Below are 5712 nucleotides of genomic sequence, written 5' to 3'. Positions count from 1 at the left end.
ATGAGTGCCACTGAAAATCAGCTCCCGTGCCACCTTCAGCACACGTGCCACAGGTTGCCTACCCCTGCTCTAGATTATAAGCTTTGGGAAAAGGTTTTCGTCAAATATTGAAAATCTTCACACAAGTCCTTTAACCTAATGTTATTTGAGGACTGCCAAATTTCATCATGGGTACTTTGGCTAATTGTCTATGGCTGTTTCCCTATCTGAGTTAGTAATTTAATATATATCTTTATTGCTTGAAGTTAATTTTTGCATTTTTTTTTTTTTACAGAAATACTTTTTTACTTAGCTTGTGTTGGACATTCATCCACTGAAAAATAATTTATTTCAAGGTTGACTTGATTCTATAGTCTTAATTCTTGTTTCTTATTTGTGTATTTGCTCTTTAAGATAAATATTCCAGCTGACATTTACATAGGGCTCCACTGCAATTTTCCAAGCTGCCCTATAAGAGCAGCACCTTTTTATGGAGGTCTACTCACTACTGCTGCGCTTCCTCCTGGTTGCTCTGGGGATTAGCTGATTCCAGGTCTGACACCTCCTTCCGCTGCTTGCCACATGCCCTACCTTCTCCTTCTGACTCTCAGCAAGACAAGATGCTCTTTGTTTGTGGCTTAGCCTCCAGCCAAATCACAGGTGTTCTCCCCTTCCAGGGTATCAAAGCCCCTTCTTCCAAACAGGCTCAGGCAGTCTTCCTCTTCACTACCCAGCCAGTGCCACTTCCCCAGTGGCTGATAGGGGAACCTGGGCCCGCCTATTACTCCAGCTTCAGGAACCCTCTAATCAGCAGCTGTAGTCTGTTCCATTTTGTACCTTACTGCCTTTCCCTTAGGCCTTTACTAATCTTCTGGCCCTCCAATTTGCCAGAAATTCCCTCCTCCCAGGGGGGTATTGTGGGCTACTTTGACTCTATAGTCCCCCAACCACACCTCCCTTCTCCCAGAGAGTGACTGCAGATTACTTAGTTCACATCATAGTTAACTTCAGTGAGGACTACTTCCTTTTCTTTATAAGCTCAGCTCATTTCTCTTCAGTTAGGCATGCTCCTTCCTTATTCAGTCAGTGGATTACTTAAACCAGCTGATCCCCCTCAACTGTGGCCTGTATGGTTAATTGCCCTGCTTAGCCTACATTAACCCCTTCAGGGCAAGTGTGGGATCAACACCTCATCACATACCTCTGTTCCCTCTTGCTTTAGAGAGAAAATCTGCTGTAGATCCTCACCAGTAGCAGTCTACCACAACCACCCTACCATGCCTCCGTAGGTGTGCAGAACAACATACTGGAGGGCAGAGGGCAAAGGGAGCACAGGCTCTACCATCTTCTCACCCCCTCACCTGCTTAGGGGGAGTACCTGTTTACTTGTACATGCCCAGTTTCAAGTGCGGGTGGCCCAGAGGTGTTGGGGGAGGTCTTATGCCCCTAAATGGCTGTGCAGTCTGGGGTACAATGTAACCCTGAGATTTTCTCCCTCTTACAGACCCAATCCTCTTTAAAAAAAAAATAAAGATGGCTCTGGTCAAACTCTGTAAAGCAGGCTGACTTAATTGATCTAAAAGAAAACTCTGCCATGTCTGGTTCACGATTACAAAATCTTCGTCAAGTATTTGTTTGTCTCTGGCAACACACTGAGGAAAGGTTACCAGAGGTAGAATTCCACATGCACCAGATATTAAACAGCCTCCCTGCGCCCTCTGGGTAGTGCCTTAACGGTCTTCCCAGGTAATCATAGTGGATAGGCATTTTTCCCTTTCTTGCAGAGTAGTAACTCAACCTAGTACACTTTTGCAGGGCAATTCTCTTTTGCCCACTAAAAAGGCTCAGCTTCTTCATACTGAAAGCAGAATCCTAAAACAATCCCTTACCTTTTAATCTTTGAAATATTTGTAGATGTATCATTTTCCCCTCTCCTTATATATCCATTGTTAGGCAAGAATGTTATACAAATGTATAGAAAACATAAAAAAACTATGTTAAAAGAACGTTATTTAGGTTGTAAAGTTCTGCATTCAAAAGCTAGGAAATGCCAGCTATATGGTTACCCAGGCAACCTTAATTCTGACCAATGTGCATCCATCCTGTGCACTAACTGAGGCAGGGATCCTGGTGGGAGAAAAGTATGTGAAATTCAGCTGGGCTTTGCCCTCTCCACCCAGCATTTGCTGTTATTGTAGTGCCCAGACTGAACTTAAATTTCATGTGTAGAGACCCCAAATCCAAAAAGGGAGAAAGAGAGAGACTATTACTGCATGACTGTTACTTCATGTATACCCCAAAACTCTATTAGCCTATTGTGCTCCCACATCACTTTACAAAGTTACATATAAGTCTCAGCATAACTGTTGCTTTCTAAGGCTTGGTCTACACTACAAAGTTAGGTTGATGTAAGATGCCTTTCATTAACTTGATTGTGCATGCGTCTACATTTAAATGTGTTTCCCACCAACATAAGTACCGCATAACAGCGATGCAGTAACACCACCTCTCTAAATGGCATTGAGCCATGGATGACATACTGAGGTCAACGCAATGCAAATGTAGACACTGAATGACCTATATTGATCCTAACAGTCTTCCAGCAACTGTCCCACAATGCCCAACACTGACCAGACCACTCTGGTCTCAATCCCTAATTTATCAGTGCTAGAAGAGATCACAGTACAACAAAGAGAGGTTGTTACCTGCTTTTCATTTCCTTAGAGTTAGGCTGGAGCCTGGAATGTGGAGCAATTTGTTTATGTATCCAGGGATGTCCTTTGAATCCTCCTGAGAGATCTCAATGAAACTTTCATGGAGGTACTCCGCAATCCTCTTCCGAAAGTTTCTAAGGATGAAACAGCCTTATTTCTTCCTCTGCAGGCTCTACTGTAGTAAACAGGCTAGCAGCATACAGGCCTGAATGACTTCAGGACTCCAGCAACGGCTGTGCTCTCAGTGCCTTTGTTACCCTGAGGAATGAGGTATCATCTAAAATCACCACTGCCTGTGGGAAATAGTGTTAGTATTCAGTGCCAGTGCCCTATACTCATATTGTTTCATGCAACCGAACAATTCCCTTCTCATTTCTCCACCCCCTCACCTCTGGCGAGCCATATTCCCCATGGCTGGGACTGGAGAGCAGTGCTGTGCACAAGCGCTCCAAAACTGAAATGTCAATAAGCATATCTTGTTTAAAACTTTAGGGGAGAGTTGCCTGATCTATGGATTGTATATTAACTATATTGATGACTTAAGAATTCCCAGTTAGCGCTCTGAGATTTGACAAGTTCTTGTCCCAAAATCAGGCCCAGTATTATTAAAATGACTGTTCAGTTGGGAACCTCAACGTGCACAGTTGCAACACTCACACCTAGGAAAAACCCTCTGTATTCTTAATACTTTTATTAACCGTTAGCAAAGTTGCAAACACTCTAACACAGCAGGGTAGAGAGAGATAATATAGAATGTGCATCTGAGCATCCATATACTCACACCATTCCTTGCAAAACAACCCGAAGTGTTAGTCATTATCTTCCTTATCATCAGACCCACCATTAGCATCAACCAGTGGTCATCATCCTGGCATCTCCCAAGAGTTACATCTCCCAGGGCACACAGACCAGGCTATAACTTTTATAATGTGTTACGCTGACACCACTCTGCCTAATGCATATTCAAGAGAGGTTTCTCCCCTTTTCCTTATTTGTATTTCCTCACCATACTAATGTTGGGGTGCCATTCTCCCATAGATTACTAGCCCTTTTATCTCAAGCTTATTAGCATAAACATCGATTAGTTACCATAGCATCTTTGTGGTTGGACATCTGCTGATTTTCCTAACTTTATCTCAAACTGGTATAAACTAGCATTTTGTGGTTACCTGTCAGCAGTTTAGCAGCTGTCTATATTGTGATATCTTATGATCTAGGGTTCCTCTTTGATAGCTGCTTATGCTAAGGCTTTTTGGGCCTTATGCCTTGATTAGTTTAGCTCAACTATTATCTTATAGGCCTTGAGATTGTAGGCTCATTGCATTACTACTTTAACTTATACTTATGCCTTATGTATAGGCTACAAGTCCCACAACCCCCTTGATAGGGTGATTATTAATAAACCCTATCACATAGATTTAGGGCCTTACTAGATTTGCATGAGAAGGCTAATAAATTTGTTAGGCTACGATTAACTGCCTGGGATAACTAGTTGCATAAGGGTGTTCTGGTACCTGCTATACCTTTGCAGTAACTGCAGGCCAAATGAAAACATAATTATTCCGTTCTTTGTATTGTTACCTGAGCTTGAGTGATTACCTGAGGTTGAATGGTTCTTTTGGTGCATATATAATTTGGGGTTGATTTCCCACAGGAGATATGTGGGGTAGAACTTGATACCTTTTGCTTAATCTAATTTTTTTTGATTTTCTGACGCATACACCACAATACAATGAAGATAACAGGTACAGGGGATATTGCCATATGATCAATCTATATATATGCCTTTTTGGTGAGTTTGAGATCTCGCACTTCAATTGATCATAAAAATATCTTTGATGGTTGATCACTAAACATTACTGGCCCTCTCCACCAGGAATATATTTTTTTCAACATATAAATTGACACACTATCCTGACACCATTAGTCCAGGCTATAAACATAATACTGTCCCACATGTTGGTTATTAGTTTTCTCCAAATTCAGTATACTGCCATCTGGGTATGAGATCATACTGCTCCGTGTATGACACCAGTGCACCAAAGGGTGTTCTTACATTGGACTGCTGCTGTTGTCTCCAGATAGCACCAACTGACATAGAAGTCCATTTTCTCTATTTCCTCCACATGGAGGCCAAAGGGAAAGGAGTTCTGAAACTTAACTTTTGCTGTGACTGTACTGACAATGGTAGCTCTGTGTGTTTTATCTGTAGCTGCTCTATTGTGGCCTTAAGGGGTTCTCCTTCCACACTCATGGAATGCCTGAGCCAGGTAAGGAGGAGAAAGAAGAGGACTCGGGATGATATGTACAGTGAGACCCTGCAAGCCAGTGCTGTACTGGGCCATGAACGGAGGGCCTGGAGGATAAATATTTCAGACTGTGTGAAGAAGGAAAGAGCAGACAGAAGAAAGGCCCAGGAGTCCCAGCAGGAAACATGGAGGGATCGTGCATCCTGTGTTTGTAACACTCATGACAATAGTGCAGAGTTTACAGGCTCCATGCTTCTGTCAGAGATGGCAGACAAAAGTGCCATGCAGGTTTGTGGGATTTTAACTCAAAGGCATAAAAATTATGGCATAGGGATGGCATTATGGGATAGAAAAAGGTGCGTGATAGGCACTTGGTCTCTCACTCCCAGTGGTCCCTGCCCCATCATGCAAAAGACAGTGCACTCGACAATGGCAAGTTGCACACTGGGACACCTACCCACGGTGCACCTCACTGTGCATCATCACAGGCACTCCTGGTGAGTATACACAGTACTAGTTCAAGGAGCCAAGCATGCATACTCACTGTGGTGGCTCTATGCTGATGTAACTTGCATTGTACGAAAGTTTGTAGTGTAGACATGGCCTAAGTATCTCTCACTGAATATCTAGATTTCAGATTATTTTTCTCTAGTTGTATTAGTTTATATTTTTCCATGTTAAATCTCATTGTTACTTTCTGCCCATTTTTTTAACTTTCTCTAGCTCCCTTTCTTTACTATTCCTAGGGTACATCTTCCCTGGTGTTTGCC

Source organism: Caretta caretta, chromosome 8 (assembly GCF_965140235.1).
Source record: "Caretta caretta isolate rCarCar2 chromosome 8, rCarCar1.hap1, whole genome shotgun sequence".
In the NCBI taxonomy this organism is placed as follows: Eukaryota; Metazoa; Chordata; order Testudines; family Cheloniidae; genus Caretta; species Caretta caretta.
The sequence above is the reverse complement of the archived record's forward strand: the minus strand, read 5'-3'. Positions refer to the sequence as shown.